Consider the following 25,066-nt stretch of genomic DNA (forward strand, 5'->3'; position numbering starts at 1 on the left):
CAAACTTTAATCTATTTCTTTTTAATTGGATTCCTGGCCCTTTGTCATGGGGTCATCCCTTTCTATATAACAAGCTCCTTTCTCTCAGCTCTACCCTCTGGATGTCACCATCAAATCCCGGAAGACTCCTCATCCTGGAAAATACATTGGGCCTAGATGCACCTCCTCCTATTGATGGTTACCTCCTAGAACCTCTATTCTGAGGTAGTTTCCTGGACAGCCACGTCTTACTTCCTCATTCTTTTAGCTCTTCTGACTCTTAGATGCCTCCACTATGCCCCAGCATGCAATCTGCTCCCCTCTCCCCTGCCAACTCTCCATTTTCAGCTTTCTTTTATGTCCTTTCTTCTCTCATTAGAATGTAAGCTTCTTATGAAAAGGGCCTGTCTTTCACTTTGCTTAAATTTGTATCCCCATAACTTAGCATATTGCCTGGTAGATACTAATTGTTTAATAAATACTTGTTGACTTAACAAATCTTCATGTACTATCACATAGAGAGCCTGTCTCCTAGTTCCTCTCAGTGGTATGACATGGTTTCCAGCTCTCTGACTGTCCTGGAAGCTATCAGTGAGATGCCATCTACTTGATAGGTATCTTTCCTAACAGGTAGCATCTGGAGCTCATCTCAATACTCTGTACATGGCCTGAGCAGGTGAGAAGAAAGTAGGACTACCAGCCCTTTCCCACTCTCCCACATTATTAGAAATAGACCCCAGATCTCTCTCTTAGCCTGATTATCTTACGTAGGCTTCAGGATGGTATAGAAGAAATCCTGTATTGAACATGGAAGATCAATTTCTGCAACACAAGTCTCTGGAATGGGGACAGGTGGGTTATTCCCTTTCTAAGTAGATTGCAGAAGAGATAAAGACTGAAGAGACAGCTTGGTTAGGATGGTTTTCAAAAGGAGAGATTGCACATCCCCCATTCAATATCTTGTGTTTATTAAAGACTTACAACCATGTCATTTCTCATCATTGCTGATCTTTTAGCCAGTCATTATCTTGCTTAAAACCTAAATGATATCCATAGGCTTCAGCAAGTGTGCCTTACTCTTGATATGAAAACAAATGTTCCTTTTCCTCTCTCCAAACTGCACAATATATTTAGGAAAGGTGTCAGGCAATAGTTTCTTTGAATCCTAGCTGGGTGGCTAAAATCGGAACTTAGTGGATTTGGGATTCCAGATAGTTTATTTTCTTTTAAAAAAAGAGCTTAGGAAAATATTTAAGATATTAAAAGATCAGTTATGGTTCATTTGTTAACTATTACAGTTTCCAAAATCAAATACACAGCTCTGTTGTGTGAATAGGTGGAGGTGATCATAGAATGAAGGAATCATTGAGAACGGAAGAAGGCAATGACCTTGGGCTCATCTGGAACAAGGACACTGAACTGGATTTCTTAGGAAACTGAGGCAATGTGTTTGGACAAGGCAGTCTCATAGATATCTTAAATTCAACATGTCTGACTAATACGGAAATATGTTTAATATGATTGTATATATTTGGCTTATATGCCATCTTTGGGAGGAAGATGGGGGAGGAGGAGGAGAAAATTTTAAACTCAGAATCTTGTGAAAGTAAATGTTGAAAACAAACAAATTAAAAAAAACTTGATCTATTGAAAACTCTTTCAAAACAGAACTCCTTATCTTTCCCCCCAGTTCATTCTCTCTTCATACTTACCTTTTGTAGTTGTGGGAGCTGCCATGTTCCCAGGGACCCAGGCTGGCAGCCTACATGTCATACTTGACTCCCTCTCCCAAGCCCCATTTCCAATCAGTGGTTGACTGCTGTTGTTTCTACCTTCCTTAACATCACTTCTCCCCTCTGACCCTCCTCACCTCATATATGCAATGTTACAAGAGTTGACTCAGTCTCCCTGCTGTGTGTTTCTCCCTACTTCAGTCCACCTTCCTCTCAGCTGTAAAAGTGATCTTCCTAAATCTCAGGACTGACCATGTCATCACAATAATCAATAAACTCCCCATGGCCCCTCAGTATCTCTAGGGTCAAATACGTAATCCTCTTTTGGCCCTTCACAAGCTGGCCTCCTGCTTCCTTCCCATCCATTTTTGTCCCTTCTTTCCCACCTGTACCATATTCTGTGATCCAGTACCTGATGTCATCACAATAATCAATAAACTCCCCATGGCCCCTCAGTATCTCTAGGGTCAAATATGTAATCCTCTTTTGGCCCTTCACAAGCTGGCCTCCTGCTTCCTTCCCATCCATTTTTGTCCCTTCTTTCCCACCTGTACCATATTCTGTGATCCAGTACCTGATCTCCTTGCTATTCTCAAAAGAGGCACTCTCTCTCCTGACTGTGCATTTACACGGACTGCTGCCTGTCCCTGAGATCCTTGCCCTGCACGTTGCTGCCCTTTCAGCTGCCCTTGCTCTTGAGTATCAGGTCGAGTTCCCATCATCTTCAAAAGGCCTTCCCAACATTACCTCATCTTAGGACCTTCATTCTATTGATCATCATGTGTATCTGCATGTGTGCGTGTATATATATGTATATATATATATATATATATATATATATATATATATATATATATATATATATATATATATATATATATATACATATATATACACACACAAATATATATTAAACTCATAAACATATACCTATACATATAAAGCACTTCTGTGTGTTCTTTCCTCCATTCCAATCTCACCCTAGAATATCCATCCAGCCCTGGAACACCCTTGCTCCATGCCACCCCTTCTCATATTGGGGTACTCAATTTTGGGGAGGAGATGAGGCTGGTTAACTTTCATTCTCCTGTGGACGGAGCTCCTAACTAGCTAGACTTCAATACAATGCAGAAATCTTCATCTTCCTCTTCCCTACTGGCTTTTTAGATCCCTTTGATCCATCATCTTCCCTCCTTACAATGTAAACTCCTTGAGGACAAGGGCTACTTTTCTTTTTGCTTGGACACGTATCCCCAGAGGTTAGCACAGTGCCTCACATGAATTGTGGTTCATAAATGCTTCCTGACTTAACCATTCTCAAGTTTTGTAAGTAGGGAAAGAAACATTCATGCTTGGACACATCTAGAGACATGGAATTCCAGAATGTGAGTTGAAAGGAACCTCCAAGGCCAGCTCCAACAAGAACTCCTTCCCTGCAAAACACTAACAAGTTGTCTGCCACCCAGACTTTGCTTGGAGATCTCCATTCATGGGGACTCTTCTGCTTCTCGAGTTCAGCTCATTTTGGGATAGTTCTTATTATTTGGAGGTTTTTTTCCTTCTTATTTTGAACTAAAACCTGCCTCTTCCCATAATCCTTCCTTGTTTTTTTCCTCTGGGCTAAGCCAAACCAGTCTAAAGTACCAACACATGTACAGCTTCACAGGGAATTCATAGATTTCCACATTCTCCTCTCATCTCCTCAGGAAGTGAGAGGGCATGCACCCAGGGCCGGGGAGGCAGTGCGTTCTGCCCTCTTTCAAGAAGTAGCATCATAGCAGTCTGACCAAATGATGATCCCACTTCCTCATCCTTTGTCAGATTACACCCAGAAGCATTCAGAGAACAATAGGATGGGGAGAGGCCTTGTTGAAAGAGGCCTTTTTAAGAGACAAAAGTAGTTTGTTAAGAATTGACATTAATTTCATTTTGTACGGTGGTTGCCATTTTTTGGGGGGCTATATGACTCTCAGTAAGTATTGCATTTAAGTGTTGATTGATGGACTGATAAAGAAGGTATTGTTTTTCTTGGTCTAGTGCAAATGGCTATGCAGACAAGGGTGAAGTATTGCCTTTGTAACAATTGAAGTTTTCTCTTCGGTTGTAACAAATACCTTTTAGTCCCACTGTGATTTACTTGTTCTGGCCAAAGTGCTCCAAGAAGCTTATCTTCTCTGTTTTCACTTTCTCTCTCACTTGGCTTGGGAGATGTATGTGTAAGTGTGTGGATGTGTGTGTGTGTGTGTGTGTGTGTGTGTGTGTGTGTGTGTGTGTGTGTGTGTGAGAGAGAGAGAGAGAGAGAGAAAGAGACAGACAGACAGACAGACAGACGGAGACTGAGAGACAGGGAGAGACAGAGACAGAGAGAGAGAGACAGAAAAAGAGAGACAGAGAGATAAAGAGACAGAGACAGACACATAAACAGATAGAGAGATATTTAAGTGATGCATAGATATGTCACCTGCCAAGTTATCAAACACCTACCCTGTGTATATATGGAAATATTTCCATCACCTATTGATGGTGCATGTCACACTCTTGAATGAATAATGTCCATCGGTCTCTATCGTGTGTTGGCTTATTTGAGCAGTAGCTAATAAGGACCCTGAAAATTCTCAGATCAGCCTAGAACTGGTTGAAGGACATAGGGCTATTTAGTTTTGAGAAGACAAGACTTTTTTGAGGGTCATCTGATAGCTTTCCTCAAATATTTCCAGAGCTGTTATCTCTGACAATCCTCCTCCTGCTCTCTTCTTCATCCAATCTCCTTCCGAAACTGTGGCAGGCAACATGGAACTTCAGATTCTAAGTGTTTCAATGGAAGGGGAAGAGACAGAAGTACCATGATATTCAGATCCCTGGAAGCTGTGACGGACCCAGGAGGACCTTATATTCTTTGGGGCTTCTGTATCACAGTAGCTATTTGAGCTCCTAGTCCATGGTACACCATGTGCCACTTTTTCTTCATCTGCAGCTTTTCACCATCTCCATTAATTTTTTGCAATTACGGAATGATCCACAACCAAATCTGCTAAAAAAAAGTAAGAAAGAAAAAAAATGGTAACCACCTAAATGGTTAATTTCTCAATTAATTATTTAAATGATTGACTACATTATACTTATTTCATTCTTTTTTTTGCATTATGACAAAATAAATGTATCTGTATCTGCTTTCCATTTTATAATTGCAAACCCGATCTGCCTGACTGTGCCTCTAGATGCCTCTTTGACTTCCTTTTTTTTCTGAGCCATCCTGCAAAGAGCTGGGGTGTCCACACGCAGCTGTTGAAGGGGGGGGGCAGCTATATCCTACATTCCCTATAGGCTTGCTGTGAGTACAAGAGGCTTTCCTGTGCAGATGAGATTGAACACTTTCATTTGCCTAGAAATTATGCCCAGAGCAGGAAGAAGTCCTGCAGTCAAGGCTAATTGCCACCACATGCAATGAATATGTTAGTAGCACAGGGCACAATTTCAGGGCCTGAGCCAGATGGGGACAATAACTGAAGCCTTGCAGGAGGAACAAATGGTAAGATTAGTACCAGGAAACACCAGCAAGAATGGCAATGGCACAGCATTGTCTGGGATCTCACAGCAGATACTATTGGGAGGTGGGTAATTATAATAGGCCATAATTATGGAGCATACATGGATGTGCCAAGTGCTTTATATACTTCTCCTCATATGATCCCCTCAGGAGCTGACTGAGAGAGATATTACTATCCCCATGCCTCCCATTTTACAGAGAAAGAAACTGAGGCTGAGAGAGCATCAGTGACTTCTTTGATAAGATATATTCTCCTTGAGGGCAGCGATAGAGGCTCACCTCAAACTTTACTTTCTGCAAGAGGCTTTCCTGGTTCCCACACCTGCTTGTGTTCTCTCAATTAGTTCTGATGTTAGAAGCGGTGTGGTTAGCAAACAGACAGGGTAGAGGAACATGAGTATTTGGGAGCCTGTACACATGAGCAATTTGCCGTTGACCAGCTATGAAATCCTAAGTCATTTAAAAGAGGTTAGGCCTGTTACTTCATTTGTCAAACTAAATGCTTGGACTCCATGCACTAGAAGGTCCCTTCCACCTCTAGATCAATGTGCGAATTCTCCATCTTGATTGCATTATGCTATAGGACCCTTGTAGAAGAGCAACTAGGTATCTCAATGGATAAGAACTCATGGACTGGAGTCAGGAAGTTCAAATCCAGCCAAAGACACTTAATAGCTGTGTGTCCTTGGGCAAGCCATTTGATATCTGTTTGCCTAATTGCACTGGAAGTAGAAATGGCAAACCACTCAAATATCTTTGCCAAGAAAACCCTATTGGACAGCACCGGCATGCTATGGGTAATGGAGTTACAAAATATCAGACAAAATTGAAAGAGTGAATGACAACATCAGCTCTTAATTCCTGCTTTTGGTTCTAGGAACATGTTTCATCACAACTTCTGAGTCCTAGGGGCATCCTTGAGGAGGCATGAGGTCCTTTTCTGATTTGATCCCCTCAAGAACCCACTGGGAGGTTCTCCTCAATACTGTGAAGTGAGAATCAACTCAGCTTGCCATTAATAGCTTTTAGAAAGGCATATTTACTAAAGTGGTACAGTGAGTAGAGCTGGGTATATACACACACACACACACAGAGACACACAAACATGCACATATATATACACACCTATATATACATATATACACACATAAACATACACATACACTCATATATACATATGTATATATAGACATACATACATATATGCATATATATGTATAAAATCACATGAAAATCCTATGTTCCACTCTTACAAAATAATAAAGAGCCTGGAGAAAGTGACCTGAACCTGAGAGAACACATGGGGAAGAAGGCTACCTCAGAGCTCCTGGTTTGCTGGAAGTCCTTTTCTCCAATTCCTGTGGCACTTAGGAAGTTTTCCTTAGGCGTAGGAGAGTTTCTTTGCTGGAGCCTTTATCAAACGGTGAGGGTTTATGGCCTCTGTCCTTCACTCTCAATGTAGCCACTGCCACCAGCTTCTCCAGAGATGTGGCTAGGATACTGACTGGAATTCCAACATTCTCATGGCCTTTTGAAACTATCAAAGTTTCCCTGCAATCAATGCATGGAGCAGAGATAAGAGGACAAGGCTAAATCAGAATGGCCTCTCCCTCTCTCCCTAGCAGTTCCTCCACAGAGGATTTACTGGAATGCCACACTGGCCTCAGACTGAAAGACTACCTTCTCCACTCACTTGATAATTTACAAATGACCCCTAGGACATGGCCAAGCATCCTGGACCAGCGGGATTCTTCTATTCCTATGCAACATCAATCCAGTCCCAAGGACTTCTAACACTTAATCTAAAGCCTGTGGTTAAGATTGATTGATTAGGCATCTTATAAGTTATGTTAAATGTAGTGAAGTGACTTGATTGACAAGATAAATCAACACCACCCTTATTTGCAATAATGAAATTATTGAGTCAGAAGCCGTAACTATTTTTCTGATTTTTTTTTACACTACCAGTTTGTGGCTAAAAATATTCTGTTCACCTGCAACTCTAGTAGCAACGAAGAAATGACAGAATAGAAAGATCGTTAAGGATTGGGATGACTTTTATGAGATCTCCAAAAAAAGAATCTAAAAGAGCAGAGAATGCACTTGCAAAAAAAAATAATTCAATCCAACCAACATTTACTAAGTGACTACTATATTACTGGAAGTGTTGTGGAGGTTAGTGTACTAAGAAGAAGAAAAAAACATATTGGGTCCCAAGCTCATGGCGCTTACATTCTATTGGCTAAAAGGAACATGTGTATTAGTATCACTCTTTGATTAAGCTTTTACTGAATAACAGCCATTCGAGCAGGCAATGGCAATACTAAATAAATGAAGGAAGGAAGGAAAGAAGGAAGGAAGGAAGGAAGGAAGGAAGGAAGGAAGGAAGGAAGGAAGGAAGGAAGGAGGGAGGGAGGGAAAAAGGGAAAGATGGAAGGTAAAGAAAGAGAAAGAAAGAAAGAAAAAGAAAGAAAGAAAGAAAGAAAGAAAGAAAGAAAGAAAGAAATGTAAAAAAGAAAGAAAGGAAAGGAGAACCAGAAAGAAGGAGGAAAGAGTGGAAAAGGAAGGGAAAGAGAGGAAGAAAAGAGAATAGTCCCTGCCCTCAAATAGCACAATTTTACCACAACATATCAAGATATTCAGAGGATGACCAAGTCTTCTTCAATACTCGACAACCACAATCATGGATCCTTCAAAGACCTATTTGATGACCTATCCTGTTACTTCCAAAAAGGAAACAACTATGGTGAGGGAGCTCAAAGTTCCCAGGAGTTCCACAGTCCATGCTCAGAAGCTTTCCCTCATCCCAACCACTAAGATAATACCTGAGATGCTCTTCTGGGCCCTTGCATCAGTGCTATAATGAATTTTAGTCCCTACTCTCCCTACTTGTTGCTCTCCCTGGTAACTGGACAACTCCTCTGAATCTTTTCCATCCTTTCCCATCTTCCATTTTTTAAAAATTTTTTTCCTTAGGGCATTTCTCACACTTAGTTCATACACCTCAGCTCATTCACCTTCACTTTGGCCAATTCAGTCCCAATCAATAAGCACTTATTAATTGCCTTTTCTACAATACCTAGCATTGTAACAGTCATTTGGCTTCAGGAAAAAATAAATAAATTAGGCAGTCCCTGCCTTCAAAGAGCTTACAATTACTTTTATAGCTGAAATCTCTCTTCCTTCAGGTCCCAGCAACGTGTCACCTCAATAAACCCTCCCTGGATCCCCCAGATGGAAGTAATTTCTCTCTTCATATTTTGCACACACTGTCTTGACTTCTATTTTTTCGTACTTATTGCCTTTCACTTTATATTATGGTTATTTTGCCCATATCTTCTGTCTTGTACTAAGGCAGAATTTCCTGATGCCAGGGGCTTTGTCGTATTTTCATTGACCAATCAACAGATTTCTTCCTCAATATCTATCATGTGCCAGACACTATCCAAGGCCCTGCAACATTGTCCTCAAAGACCTTACATTCTGCTGCGGAGTGATCCTGTCCATGGATAAGTAAATAGATATGTGACCCTGTTTCTGCATGTAGCCCAGTAGTGGGGCAGCCTTTCCCAGTACTTGGCCCCTTCATGCTTGTCCACAGGAGTATTGGATTTGGCCTTCCATGAGCTTTGCCTTTAAATCAAAGGATCCAAACCTTTAGGTCTGACTTTCCCAGTCCTTGGCAATTAAATAAATGAAGAGCTTATTTTTGTCTCATCTCAGGAGTCTCCCTGAAATGGTTTAAAAAGATACTTAGGGGAAGCTAGGTGGCACAGTGTCTAGAGCACCAGCTATGGATTCAGGAGGACCTGAGTTCAAATCCGGCCTCAGACACATACCACTTACTAGTTGTGTGACCCTGGGCAAGTCACTTAACCCCATTGCCTAGCCAAAAAAAAAAAAAAAGATACTCAACGTACATCATAGACCAAGTATAGGAGGCATTAATCTCCTTCACCCAAAAGACATGCCTAAAACAGAAAAGAGTCATGAGGATGTTTTTTCAAAGATAAAACATGGAAAATAGTCCATAACTCATATTATGCTTTCTAAGGAAGGCAATACTTAAGACATCAAAATATGAAATATTTGAGGGAACTGATGAAAAGCCTTTTTGTCTTCACCTTGGCATTGCACTCTCCACCAACTCCTTCAAGTTCTCTTCTCTGTCTTTAGGGGAGCCAGGCCACAGTTTGGGTTCATCCTCTTCTCAAGGAGGAACCCTTCCTTAAATAGGGGGAAGTTTCACAAAACTCTACCTATAGCCAGTCAGCTCTGCCTGACTGACTGGGGAGTGCCTCTTCTTTTGAACTTATATATTTGCTTCTAAAGCTGGAAAAGTCTCTCTCAGATTCATTGTTCAGTATAACGTGGTGAGGGAAAGAGTCTGGGGAGGGGAAAATAAACATTCATTATGTTCCACTTAGTATGTTAAGGGTTTTACAAACATCACATTTGACTATTCAGAAAGAAACACAAACTGAAGAGGCATGAAAGGCTTGAGATTCAGTCTCACACTTGCCTAGACAGCACATGTGCTTCATGCCACAGGTGAACAGTTGCCATTGCTGATGCTTGAGCCAGGGGTGGTATCTTGGAGAGAGATCCAAGTCAAGTGTAGAGAACAAAGAAAGAAATGTCCTGGGTTGGAAAGGGTTTCTCCTTCAAATATCTACTTAGTGGATGGTTCTTCCTGATGCAGTGATCAGTCCTCTTTGATAACAGTTTTTCCCCATCTGTGGCCATGGGGACCAAATGATTGTTGAAACATTCCAGAATCCTTCATGACCATGCTTGAATGCCTGAAGTGGCCAGAGGTAGCACATTTGAAATCCACTCATGCTCCATGGGATGTGTTCTTCCCTATTTAAAATGAGTATATAAAAATAAGTATATACAAGTTTCGGGAGGGAGGACACTTGAAGGCGTGATAAGGAAAGGCATCCTAAAAGGCAGAGCATGTGCTGAGTATTATAGAAACTCATTTAGACAGCATGCTGGCCCTGGAGTAAGAAAGAACTCAGTTCAAATTTTGTCTCAGATCCGAGAGTCTGTGTGAACCTTGACAAGTCACTTAACTTCTCTTAGCTTTAATTCCCTTATCTGTAAAACGTGGACAGTAATAGCACCTAATTCACAACAATACTGTAAGAATCAAATGAGATAACCTTTGCAGACTGCTTTGCAAACCTTAAGACATTGTATAAATGCTAACTTTTACTGAAAGAAAGCAATGATTCAGAGGAAGAAGTGAGGAGAGAGTGAGGCTCTTCCAGGCATGATTATGTCTTTTGCAAAGGCACAAGGTTGACATCAGGGCATTTTGTGTTCAGGACAGTGAATGACAGTTAGTAGAGACTTCTGTGCATAATGAGTCACTTAACATATATGTGGAATATTTAGATTTTTCAATATATAAATATTTTATGTCACAAGGAGATTAATTCTTGGTTTTTTTTTATTTTCCCTGCAGATCCTCCTTTTGCATACTCCCCATTCTTCTGCTCAAGACTTCCTTTAGTCCATCATCAGGTCACCTGACAATACAGGTGACTCTGAGTTCTTGAAATCTGTTCCAGGAGAATCCAAGCTTTAAAAGATCCCACAAAATTGGAAAGGCTCAAAGACTGGACCCAGTGAGGATCTGGGTGCCTTTTGTCAAAGAGCTATCCTAGATCAATTCATTCAATCAATCAACTGTTTGTTATGGGCTTACAGTGAGCTAAACTCTGTCCTAGGTCCTGGAGATCCAAATTAAAAGAATTAAATAATCCCTGCTCACAGAGAGGCTGACATTCTAAATGGTGAGATAACAAGTGGGAGTGTAAATGCATAGAACATACAAATAAAATGAAATACATGGTGAATAGAAGGAAGTTTATAAGAGAGGGTCAGGACTTTGGGAAGGATCAGGAAAGACTTCCTCCAAATGGTGTTTGAGCCGCATGTTAAAGGAAGAAAGGAAATCTGTGAGCTATACGCAAGAAGAGAATGTATCCTAGGCATATGGAATGCCAGTGTAAAGGGAGGGAGATGTTTGATGGAGTTTCCTGAATTTGGAACAGACACTCTTCATTATTTATCCAGTAATTGTGGGGCCATTCTAGATGGAGCCTTTATTTCATGGAATGACCACAGTCCCTGTCTCTTTAAGGTCCTTGGGTTATGGCTTCTTCTAGGGCTTGTACTTTGACGAAGTTGGGGCCCATAAATATTCTTTACTTCACAGGATAGCTGAGGTCAGCTTACTCAGAGAGAGGTATCAAGATGAACTGTCAGCAAACTGAATCAGTGATTTGAATCTCTTCAGAGCTTGACCAATAATAAATAGCATTAAAAACCAGGCTCATCTAGCAAAGGCGTCTTTCCTTCTCTGATGATGATGTTGCTGACACAGCCCATTCGGGTCTGCCCTGAATTCAGGAGCCTCAAATAATGTCCTTGTTTATTCTTATAAAGATAAATCTACATCATTTGTTGTAAATAATTGATGTTTTATTGACATGAGCAATGCAGAACCTGTTTGCCCCTCCCTCGTGCAGCTCTTGGAAAGTCATCTAACATGGCGGTTTTTAAAGTCAAATGATTATTTAAAATCTCTCCAACTTTAGGGGTAAAGACATGATGGATCTAATCCATGTTCATCTGTGCCCTTAGTCAGTTGCTGTTTAGATGTAAAGCATTTAACATGGTGCCCACCACATAGTAGGCACTTCATAAATGTTGTTCTCTTCTCTTACCCTTCCTTGCTCATTGCCTCTATATTAAGGTGATAAAATATTACTTAAGGAGAACAGAACCAAGATTTTAAAATTGTCTGCATGGAGCAATATTGTCTAAGGCTTGTGTGCTGTGCACATGTAACATTGGATGTTGACACATTTGGCACTCCACGAATCCAGGATCTTTCAAAAAATTGCCCTCTATATGTGTGAAGACACAATACATTTTATCCCATTCAAGACTAACTGTTTTAGCTTGTCTACCATAGGAGCAGTTTGGTTCATAAAAGAAAACACTTCTGATAGTATTAAATCAAAATTTGTTTTTCTCTGCTGCCTTCACTGGATGCTAACTAGAAAAAAAAATTGAATGAGAATCGAGTGTGAAGAGGGCTTTCACACCTCACTGATTCCACAAAAGGAAAGGTGAAAGTCTGGGTCTCTGGAGCTAAGGACTTTATACAGTTGACACTTCATATCAAAAGGGAGGGCTATCTCAGAGCTAAGCAAGAGATTCTGAACTCTAGACAGCAGGAGATGTCACTACCATGAAGTCAAAAAGAGAGGCCTGGACATAAGAAACTGAGGCTGATGGGATTTTTTGGAAGACTTCAAAGTGAGTTAGTTTCTCCTCTATCATATAGATAGTTAATCAGAACCAGGCATTGAATGGTTGGGCACATTGAATTATTTATTCAAGGTTCTTCCCTTACTCATAATCATTATTTTCCAGAATACAAGATCTCATCACCTTATTCTCCATGAAGAGAGGGGCATTAGCCATGCAAGCTGATGGAATCTGCCCATGAGCCAGGCTCCCATGACAACTGATAGACAGATAGATAAAACAATTGCTAGCATAGACAGTCTGGAAAGAGGCAACATTCATCAAAAGTAGTAAACAACCCTTGTACTCAACTGCTCATTCTGAGCTTCAAAATGAGCATTTGGTCAATTTCTGTGTAGGATAGCCAAAATCTTTACAAAGCTTCTCAGAATAGGAAGATTTTTTTTTTTTGTAATTGAGATTAAGTGAGTTGCTCAGGGTCACACAGCTAGTAAGTGTCGGATGTTTGGTCCGAAGGCAGATTTGAACTCAGGTCCTCCTGATTTCAGGGCTGGTGCTCTATCCACTGTGCCACCTAGCTGCCCCATGGAAAGGTTTTGAGCAGAGATCCACTGAGGCCCAGCCTAATTTGGGAAATTCTGATTTCCAGGTTTTCCACAAGAAAATGTTTTATTTTTTTTTTCTCACTCATAACACTGAGACACAGTAGTCATTCATGAATGGACTGGAATCTTCCTTGTAGAAAGTGTCTAAAGAAATAAGACTCTAGCTACCTGAGGTATTAAAAAAAGTTATGCCATGTTGCACTTTGAAAGTCTTTATTTTTATATTTTTGTACAGGGTCTGGTGCTAAACAGGCAATTTAAAAATTCATAGGGGCAACTATGTGGTGCAGTGGATAGAGCACTGACTCTGGATTTAGGAGGACCTTAGTTCAAATCTGGCCTCAGACACTTTACATTTACTAGCTATGTGACCCTGGGCAAGTCACTTAACCTGTGGGGAAAAAAAAGAAACAAACAAATTCATAGCCAAGGCTGATTCTGATGGTAGTCCTCATGCATTCTGCATTGGCCAAACAACATTTAGAGTACTGCACTCACTTCTGGGCATGGCATTTTAGGAAACATTGGAAAAGCTACAAAATCCCCAGATGATAATGAAAGATCTCAAGATCATGCCATATGGAGGTTAACTGAAGGGATAAGGAATGTTTTGCCCTACTAAATTGAGGCCTGGTAGGGAAGAGCTGTCATCAAGTTGTGACAATTTTTATCAAATACATGAAGAGCCATCACATAGACTTGATCTGTATGATCTCAAAGAAAGAACCAAAAACACAGAGACAAATTTCTGCTTTACTTCAGGAGAGAAAAGAAAGACAATTTTCCTTAAAAAAATATAATGAAGGTAGCCAGGTGGCACAGAGGATAAAGGGCTGGGCCTGAAGTCAAGAAGGCCTGAATTCAAATCCAGCTTCTGACATTTACTAGCTGTGTGACCCTGGACAAGTCACTTCATCTCTGTCTTAGTTTCCTCATTGGTAAAATGGGATAATAATAAAAACTACCTCCCAAGATTGTTGTGAGAATCAAATGACATGATAGTTACAATGTCCTTAGTACAGTGCTCAGGACATAGCAGTACATAAAGTTTCCTAAGATGATTATTATTTCTTCAAAGATTCTTTGAACTTACTCTCTTCAAGAAATGCTAGATAGCCACTTTCTGGGATGATTGTGTAATCTGACCATGTCACTCCTGTCCTTATTCAATAAATTCCAGTGGCTTCCTATTGGCTTCAGGATCAAATACGAAATCCTCTGGCTTTTTTAACCCTTAAAGCCCTACCTTGCCTTTCTTTCCTTGCTTCCTTGGGCTTTTAGCACACTAATGGAGTCTTTGGTTCAAAGCCTATGGACATTTTAATCATTTTATTCACATAATTCCAGATTGTTTTCCAAAACAGCACTATGTATTTTCATCACTTGTTCTCCATGCTGTGAATGCTCACCCTCCTGGCTTCCCTCAAGTCTCAGCTACAACTTTGTGTAAGGAGACTCTCTTAGACTTCCTGAATTTTACTATTTTCCTTTTGAGACTACTGCGAATTTGTCCTCTATATCTTACTTGTATGGGATTGTTTGCAAATTGTCTCCCCAATTTGACTCAGAGCTCCTTGAGGGCAGGGAATAGTTTTTGCTAGTTTTTGTTTTTGCTTTCTATCCCCAGCATTTAGTACAATAGTAGGCACACTGGCCCAGGCATATAGGAGGCACTTGATAAATGCTAGTCAACTAGCTGACTATAGGCACAGCTTGGGCCAGATGGACTCTAAGATACTTGACAGCTTGGATTCTGCACTTCATCAATTGTTTAATCTCACAACTATATGCTATTTCTTGGCCAATCATAGTCCTTATCACTTGGCAAGGACATTACCACCAGTCTCCTGTCCCTTAAGTCAAATCTGTTGCCCTCTCAGAGTCTGAGGTTTTTACTCCCTAAAATGAAGGCTTGGGGTCAGATACTAAGATCCTTTCTAGACCCGACATTCTGGACTGTGTCAGGCCATGCATAGCTGGGACTGATTCTGAAAGATAGCAAAGGATTTAAAAGATGGACATAATCAGGGAGTACTTATTATATGTGTGGGGTGGTGCACACGTAGTCCAAACCAGAGTGGGGAAGATGCAATGTCAGGCCCTGGGAATACCAACACCACCAGTTTGGCTAGAACTTGGGATTTATGAAAAAAAAAAGTCGTGGGAAATCTGTATGGGCAGACGGTGAGGGCCTTCAAGAGCTACACTGAAGTTTGTGATTCATCCTAGAGGCAGTAAGGAGCTACTTAAACAGGTAAAGGACAGTCTTCTTTGGAAAGTCAGTATATAACTGCCATTGAGAAGTTACTTGAGAAGTGCCCTAGTGACATTATTCTCTGGGCACCAGAACAGCTTCTGTGAAGATCTTCCCTGTCTACAGTTTTGATGAGATCCAGAAAGTCTCCCAACGCTGAGTTAAAAGGAACTTATTGAAAGTTAAATAAAGCTGCAGGACTCAAAAGAGAACAAAACATAATGGGTTGAAAGTAGATTAAAACTGGAGACAACCCTCTGAGAATGCAATGTGCTTAGCGCAGGCTGAAATTGACTTCCAGGTCAGAAGAAAGAGAACTGCCTGGGGTAGATGGGGCAGCATGGAGGGACAAGCACTGAGGAGAGAGAAGCAATGATGGCTCTTGTATTTCAGAACCCGAGCACCATCTTCCTACCAATAAAACCATGTTCTGCTTTGCTTTATGTCAAACATATAAAATCTAAAGCCGCCAGATGCCTTTCTAATTTGAAGGTGATCTCCAAAACTCTTTCCACTGAAATGTGAAAATCACAGAACAGGGAGAGAACCTTTATGATGTACCTTGTTTTCACTGACTGACTTCCCCAGCAATGGGCCTGATGTTCCTGTAAGGAACAATCCGTGATCACGTGTGCTCTGAGAGCATTGCACAGATTTGTATGTGTGGGAGGAAGAAGTACTTGGAAGGATGGAAATGGTGGTTAAATGAATCAATCCTGTCCACTTCCCCAAAACTCTCCACTCTGTACCAGACTTGTGCAGGGATGAAATTCCTATTTTTAAAGCTGCCCATGGAGACAGTCCAGTCTGTGCTCATACGTAAATCCCATTAAGGCTCACAGACATTGGCTAGCATGCACAGAGTCAGCAGAGAGGAGCAGACCCCTGATGTTTGCTTTAATGAATTGTGACTCAGCACCCCCAGTCTGGTAATCACATGACTCTGAAGGCTCCCTACATCACTTGTCCCAGTTGTGGCTTTCTGGAAAATGGGAAATGTTCATGAGAGAAAAGGCAGACTTCCTGATTTGCAGGAAGACTAGTTTTTTGTTCCCTAACTGTGGGCTTGGTATGCTGGTGCAGTTCTTGTGGACCAACCATTCCGTTAGCTGTCATTTTATGTTTCAGGGAAGAGTTTCTCCAATCATGGTCCAGCAAAGGAAGTGGGGGAGAAAAAAATCTCCCTGTGGTCTAGCAGTTCTCAGACCTAAAGTTTGTGATATTTTGTTATTGTTATTTCTTGCAGGAAATTATAGTATTCCATGTGTGTCATCCCTGGGCAAGTGATTACACCACCATGAGGATCAGTAAAATAATAAGAATACAATAATAAGTGGCCTCAGAGGCCCCCTTTAACTCTCAAGTTCTGGTATAGGGATCCCCAGTCCATTTTAATTATTAAATAAGATGCTATGTGGAAAGTATTTACCACTGTGCCTGGCACATAGTAGGTACTTCATAGATATTTATTAATTTGTTATTGATTGAATGATTCCGTGATCTTTAACTCACTTCTATTATAAATAAGATCTTATTTGGAAAGCACTGAGCATAACACCCCACACATAATAGGTGCTGAGTAAATGGTTGTTTCCCTCCCCTTCCCTATGCCCCTGTGAGGGCATCCTGAAAGTAGCAGGATTTTCCCTTTCATTCTAGCAAAATGCTTTGTTTTGAAACCAGAAAAGGAGCACAGGTAGGGCGGGCCCTGGAGGTACCACAATTTTAACTGCTGCCTAAAGACTGTCTCACTGTGGGAAGGACAAGAGTGCATCAGTTGTCCTTGTCACTGTTCAGTCATGTCTGACTCCTCATGGTCCCATGGCACACCAGGCCCTTCTTCCTTCTGTTATCTCTAAAAGTCTGGCCAAATTCATATTTGTTGTTTCCATGACAATATCTGTCCACTTTACTCCCCTCCTTCTTTTCTTTTGCCTTCAATCCTTCCCAACGTTAGTGTCTTTCCCAATGACTCTCACCTTCTTCTTATGTGGCCAAAATATTTAAGCTTCAGCTTCAGTGTTTGACATTCCAGTGAATAGCTTGAATTAATTTATTTAACTACTAATTGATCTGATCTCCTTGCTGTCCAAAGGACTCTTAAAAGTCTTCTCTACCACCACAATTAAAAGTGCTCAGCTTTCCTTATAGTTTAACTCTCACCACTATACATTGCTACTGGAAAAAAGCATAGCTTTGACTGTATGGACCTTTGTAAGTGAGTGATGTCTCTGCTTTTTAGTGTGCTGTCCAGATTTGACATCACTTTCCCTTCAAGGAGAAAGTGTCTTTTAATTTCATGGCCAAAGTCAATGTCTGCAGGGGTTTTTGAGCCTAAGAAGGTAAAGTCTGACACTGCTTTCATTTCTTCGACATTTGCCAGGAAGTGGTGGCACCACTTGCCAAGATCTTAGTTTTTCTTTTTGTATGTCAAGCTTTAAACCAGCTTCAAAACTCTCCTCTTTCACCCTCATCAAGATTTTTAATTCCTTTTCAATTGCTGCCACCAGAGTGTGTCCTAATAAGGTTAATCAGGAAAAATGAGAACTTGACTTCCTCCTGTATGTGATCTAAAACAGCTTGGGAAGTTTAGTCTAGAGAAAAAAAGACTAAATATTAGGAGGAACGTGACAGCTTTCTTTAAGTATCTCAAAGTCTATCACATTGAAAATCCAGTAGATTAATTTTGATTCACCCCAACCGTTTCTTGGCTGAGTTTTCGAAAAGAGAATTTTAGGTTTAATGCCAGTGTGCCCATACACACACACAACACACACACACATGCACACACATGTGCACACACGCACGCACACACACACGCACACACACACCAAATACAGAGATGTCCAAAAGTAGAATGGCTGGCCTCAAGAAGTGATTGGAGGGGGGCATCCCACTTACTGGAGCTTTTCAGTCAAAGATGGGATGGCCACTTGTTCGGGTTGTTGTAGAGTGAGTTTTATCAGGTACAGACTTGAGGAGTTGACCAGTGAGGTCTCATAACTGAGATTCTGTCTTTCTGAAACTACAAATACTTTAGAGATGATTTAATCCAATCATACCAGATTTTATTCCTCACCTATTCTTTTACTATCCATCTTTCCTTATTGACCACAGCATTTGGAGGACTTTAGCTTTTTCATCTCCATGTTTCCTGATGAGACTCTGCTGCCCTCATTACTAAGAGGAACACATGGTTTTCTAAATGAGATCAATATGGCTCCTACTATGATTCTATTTACTCCCAATCATTCTCTCAGTAGTAACCACTTGCTTCCCATTCTCTAACTCCCAATACTTTTTAGTTTTGTAATAATCAACAAAATGATAATGTCATTGCTAATGGAAAGAGTGTCTCAACCTACTCCCTTATGGAAGCGCTCGTCATCTTTATAACTACCTATACTGCCATATGAATCCCTAGTCACTACAACTCTTTATACGTTGTCTCCCTCTAGTAGAATGTCCACTTGTTGTATGCAGGGACAAGCACTATACTGGTGAATATTTAAAAACTGTCTCTCAGAGAGGAAGGAGTGTACTCATGACACTATCATCTGCATCATGATCATTTTTCTTAAATGTAGACAGTAAGAAAAATGATAAATTAAGATCTGGTTTGTAGTGTTTGCTGATTTCTTTATTTTTCAAATATTTACATTTTTTTTCAAAATACATTTTTTTTTGCATTTAAAAAATTGCACTCTATTTTTTCCCTTCCTCTCCTCCCCCCATTTTGAAAAGCCAAGCAACTTTATATAGCTTATACATGTGAAATCATGCAAAATATATTTCTATATTAGCCATGCTGTGAAAGAATGCACAGACAAAGTAAGAAGCAAAATAGGGAAAGTTTGAAAAAACATGCTTTGTTTTGCATTCAGAATCCATCAGTTCCTCCTCAGGAGATGGAGAGCATTTTCATAAGTCCTTTCCAATGTCTTGGATCATTGCTGGGAATAGCTAAGTCCTTCACAGTTGATCATCATTACAGTTTTGCTGTTACTGTATACAGTGTTCTCTCGGTTCTGCTCACTTCACTTTGTGTCAGTTCATATACATCTTGCTATGTTTTTCTAAAACCATCCCGCTCATCATTTCTTAGAGCACGATAATATCCCATTGCAATCATGTAACACAACTTGTTTGGCCATTTCCCAATGGATAGGCATCCAATTTTCGATATTTCACCACCACAAAAAGGATAATTTTGCATGTGTAGTTCTTTTTCTCTTTTTTATGAGCTCTTTGCGACACAGAAGTAGTAGCGGCATTGCTGGATCAAAGGGCATGCACAGTTTGGATGTCCTTTGGGCATGGTTCCCCATGGTTTCTCAGAATGGTTGGCCTAATTCACAATTTCTTTCTTTTAGGCAACCGGGGTTAAGTGACTTGCCCAGAGTCACACAGCTAGTAAGTATCAAATGTTTGGTCTGAGGCCAGATTTGAACTCAGGTCCTCTTGAATACAGGGCCAATGCTCTATCCACTGCACCACCTAGCTGCCCAATTCACAATTCTACCAACAGTGCATTAGTGTTCAATCTTTACCATCCCCCCCTAACATTTATCGTTTTCCATTTTTGTCTTCTTAGCCAATCTGAGAAGTATGAGGTGGTGCCTCAGAGTTGTTTTAATTTGCATTTATTTAACCAAAAGTGATTTAGAAAACTACATATGTTTATAGATAACTTTGATTTCTTCATCTGAAAATTGCCTGTTCATATCCTTTGACCATTTATCAATTGGGGAATGGCTTGTATTCTCATAAATTAGTTTCAATTCTCTCTCTCTGTCTCTCTGTCTCTCTCTCTCTCTCTCTGTCTCTCTCTCTCTCTCTCTCTCTCTCTCTCTATCTATCTATCTATCTATATGTATATATATATATATACATATATGTGTGTGTGTGCATGTACATACACATAGATACATATGTATCTATGTGTATATATATATGTATGTATATAATACCCACTCCATTATCAGCTTCAGTTTAATCCCATTGACATTCAATTATGGTTACTAACTCTGTATTTCCCTCCATCTTATTTTTTGTCCTATTTGCTCAGTCTCTCCTTTAACCTTTCCCTCCTCAACAGTGTTTTGCTTCTCTACTGCCTCTCTAGGTCTGCCCTCTCTTCTGTAAGTCCTCCCCCCTTTTGCATAATTTTCTCCCCTCCTACTTTCCTGTCAGGTAAGAGAGATTTCTATACTCAAGTGACTATACATATACATTATTCCCTCTCAGACAACATTGATGAGAGTAAGGTTCAAGCAATGCCCATTGCCCACCCTTCCACTATTCCCTCCACTGTAAGAGGTTTTTCATGCCTCTTCACAGGAAATAATTTCCACCATTCTACCTCTCCCTGCCTTCTTCACCCATTGTATTCGTCTTTCTCCTCCATTCGTTATATTTTTGTTATTCCCTCAAATTCACCTTTTATCCTTACTCTCTGTCTGTCTATATTCCGTCTAGCTTTATTATCAGTGGAATATTTTTTTTAAAGAATTGTAAGTATTATCTTTCCTCGTAGGGAGGTAAACGGTTCAGCTCCATTGAATCCTTTATGTTTTCTTTTCCTTTTTTTTTTCTTTTTGGATTTTTCCTGGTTCTTGATATTGGATATCACAATTTTTGTTCAGTTCTTGTCTTCTCCTTATGAAAGCTTGAAATCCTTCTATTTCATTGAATTGCCATTTTTTCTCTTGAAGTATTATGCTTAATTTCACTGGATAGGTGATTCTTGCTTGTAGCCCGAGCTCCTTTCCCTTCTCGAATATCATGTTCCATTACATCTGATCCTTCAATTTGCAGCTGCTGAGTCCCATGCAATACTGATTGTGGCTTCCCATTATTTGCATTATTTCTTTGGGGCCACTTGCAGTATTTTTCCCTTGGCCTGGTAGTTCTGAAATTTGGCTACAACATTTCTTGGAGATTTTAATTTTGGTACCTCTTTCAGGAGGTGATTGGTGGATTCTTTCAATGCCTATTTTGCCCTCTGATTCCAGGATATCAGGGCAGTTTTCTTTGATAATTTTTTGAAAGTTGGTGCCCAGGTCCTCCTTTGGTTTATGACTTTGAAGTAGGCCAATGATTCTGACATTGTCTCAGCTGAATCTTTTTTTCCAGATTAGGTTTTCTTTTTTCCCAATGATGTATTTTTTTTTGTTTTCTTCTCTTTTTATTCATTCTTTTGAATTTGTTTGATTGATTCTTGATGTCTCACAGAGTCATTAGCTATTAGTTTCCATTTGTAGGGTTGGTATCTACCTGTTTGCCTGTGGCTATGCTGAAGCAAGTGGTAGTTCCCAGAACTAGCTCTACTGAGACATGGGGCAGATTCTTGTGTTGGTTTTGGTCTGCTCCATTGCACTGGGGTTCAACATCACCTGCTGGTTTACTGAGGAGGGGGTGTGCTAGGATGCTTCCTGTCCTAGACTATACTCCTCTCTTATCCAAGGGAGACAGATCTGTCCTGCAGATCTTCCAACTTTCTTCAGCTAAAAGATTGTTTCATCTCATCTTTTTGCTGGTTCTGCTATTCCAGGATTTGTTTTGGAGCACTATATCATGGTTGTTTGGAGGTAAATATGAGAGAATTACAGTGATTTACTGCTTATTACACCATCTTGGCTCTCAGAAGTCTGTATCCTTCAACCATTTGTCATTCTTACAAGTTTGACTCAGTTCTATGTATATTTGAGAAATGGGGATTTTATGAGAAAAAACTTGCTAAACTACCCCCTAAAAATAATTCTGCTTCTTTTCTAATCTTGGCTGTATCAGTTTTGTTTGTACAAAAGCTTTTTAATTGAATGTAATCAAAATTATTAATTTTTTGTCCCATAATGCTCCCCACCTCCTTTTTGTTCACAAATTCCTTTCTTATCCATAGACCGGAAGGGGTAAACTATGTCATGCTCCCTTAATTTGCTTATTATGTCACCCTTTATTTCTAAATCATGGACACATTTTGACCTTATCTTGCTATATGGCATGAAATTATTGGTGTATACCTAGTCTCTATCAAATTACTTTCCAGTTTCCTCAGCAATTTTAGTCAAATAGTGAGAAACTTGGATCTTTATATTTATTAAACACTAGATTAATATGGTCATTTACTACTGTGTATTTTGCACCTAATATATCCCTGATTTACCATTCTATTTCTTAGTCAATATCAGATTGTTTTCATGATTACCACTTATAATGCAGTTTGAGATCTGGTATTGGTAGACCACCTTCCTTCATACATGTTTCTTTGATTCCCTTGATATTCTTGGCCTTTTGTTCTTCCAGATGATTTCCCTTGATATTCTTGGCCTTTTGTTCTTCTGCATGAATTTTGTTATTTTTTCTAGCCCTTTAAAATATTTTGGTAGTTTGATTGATATGACAGGAATAAGGAAATCAGGTAAAATTGCCAATTTTTTTTATATTGACTCAGCCTACCCATGAGCAATCAATGTGGAAAAGAAAAGTAATGCTTCACAAGTTTGCATGTCATCCTTGCTCAGGGACCATCTTAATCTTCTCTATCATTCTAATTTTAGTATATTTGCTGATGAATCAAGCATAGTTTTCTTATTTCTGAGATGTAAATGTTCACATTGAAAATAAAGCAATCACTTCACTTGAGGTGATGCAAACTGGCTCAGCAGATGCCTAGAAAGGACTGTTCTCACTTTTGTATTTCTATCCTCAGTTATTAGCTCAATGCCTGGCAAAAGTAACTTTTGAAAAAATACTTTTTTATTCATTTATTCATTTGTTCATACATTTATTCATTCTAGGCTATTCATTTTTCAGATGCAGATCTGGAAATGAAATAATTTGTTTAATATCACTCAGTTTTGTATTGGCAAAACTAGAATCAGAAGCCATTGCCCCCATGTTCTTGACCAATGATTTTTTTAATCAATATAAATAAATGGCTCTTGCCTGAAAACATGCTTGAACAGTGTTAGAATTACAATTTCAGAAATTATGAAAAAATATTGTTATACTTATTATCAAAATTACAAGCAATATGACATATTGCAAAATAATCCCACTAGTCATTGCATGTCACTTAATCTCTCGAGAAATCAGTTTCCTCATCTATAAAATGGTGGGGGGGACTTCAGTTAATCAGCCAATCAATTAATACACATTTATTAAGCACCTAACATGTTCCAGGCACTGTGATAAATGCTGGGAATACAAAAAGAGGTAAAATACAGTCCTCATCCTCAAGGAGTTTATAGTCCAATGGAGGAGACAACATGAAAAAAAAATATACAAATAGGCTACGTATTGGATAAAAAGGAAATAATTAATTGAGGGAAAGCACTGGAATTTAGTGGGGCAACAGATTGGCTGTGGTGTGTGAGAGATACTGATGGTACAGGCTGATTCCTAGGTTGTGAGACTGAGGGATTTCATTTTTGTTTGTTTGTTTGTTTTCTTTCTTTTTTCTATAATCTCTCCCCCAACTCTACCTAACATACTCTGTTCTCTAAAATAAGAAAGGAAAATGAAACAAAAGTGACACAGACATTTGGTAATTGTAGAAATGCATGAAGGAAAGCCAGAGAAATCCAGTCTTGTTCATACTCTAGTCCCCTACTCTCTCAATTCCTATTGCTATATTCAGTTTTCATCTCCAGAAGGAAATAATTATTTGTCTATTTAAGATTCCACAGATCTGTGAACCAGATACTAAAAGTAGTCTTGTCACTCACAAGTCCTTACCAGGGTCCTTACCAATATAATGTTACCAATTGACACTTCTCCAATACCAATTAGCCGATCAATGTAAATTAGCTTTTACAAAGGGCTATTTACTCTGGTATAACAAGGACAGAAATAAAGCCACATTCTCTCTAACCCAGTAGGCACACTAACCTCTCTATACACCTACTTGGTCCCTGAAAATATTGGATTCTAATTTAACGTTGTTCCTACAGACCCATACACGCTTACATGTAATAGGGAAATGGGGTACTTCCTGGTACAGAATTTTTCTCCTTTAGTAGCAGATTCCATCAAGTTCACTTCTTGGTGTGTTCTAACTATTAGATGAGTTATTTACTTACTTAGACAGTCTGATTCATTATAGGTTTTTTCAAAGGGCTATTTTTTTTTCATCATCCCTGGCTGCTGTTGCCCTGGATCTGGGATTATGATTGTTGGTGGGATCTTGGATTATTTTAATAAATCCACAGATCTTTCCAGTCACCTGGGTGCCCACTTCTTAGCATATTTGTTTGGCTAGTACCATGAAAGAAGAAACACAGCAGGAACAGAAGCTTCATGTGTCCATGGACATATGGTGGTGGGTTAGGGAAAAAAAGCAACTATTGCCCCTCTCCTCACAAAGAGGCATTTGTCAATTCTCCTTCATAGAATCTCCAAGAGAAGAAAGCAAGAAATCACTTTCTTGAAACTTCAGCATGCATAGTCAACTTTGGATCATCAGAGAATTAAAATATCCTCCCCCTCTCCCACTGTTTATCAGTAAACTGAGAGGAGATAGTCAGAGGATACTTACATCTTTTCTGAAGAAGTAAAGGCAGCTTTATGCTTAGAAGAAGCCTCACAGACGGATTTGTATTAGCAAGTAAGGTGGAGGCTTAATTTGGACTGAAGAAATTTTTCAAATTTTGTCTAA

The 25,066-nt window shown here is 39.7% G+C and overlaps 1 non-coding gene across 1 annotated transcript; it reads right to left on the reverse strand.

The window, feature by feature from the left end:
• Nucleotides 1-22,886: 22,886 nt before the first annotated feature.
• Nucleotides 22,887-22,991, reverse strand: LOC144454923 (U6 spliceosomal RNA). The gene has a single exon (XR_013483470.1). It is a non-coding gene; the product is annotated as a U6 spliceosomal RNA (small nuclear RNA).
• Nucleotides 22,992-25,066: the final 2,075 nt, after the last annotated feature.

Source organism: Phascolarctos cinereus, unplaced genomic scaffold, assembly GCF_003287225.1.
Source record: "Phascolarctos cinereus isolate Bilbo 61053 unplaced genomic scaffold, phaCin_HiC Scaffold_7;HRSCAF=346, whole genome shotgun sequence".
In the NCBI taxonomy this organism is placed as follows: domain Eukaryota; kingdom Metazoa; phylum Chordata; class Mammalia; order Diprotodontia; family Phascolarctidae; genus Phascolarctos; species Phascolarctos cinereus.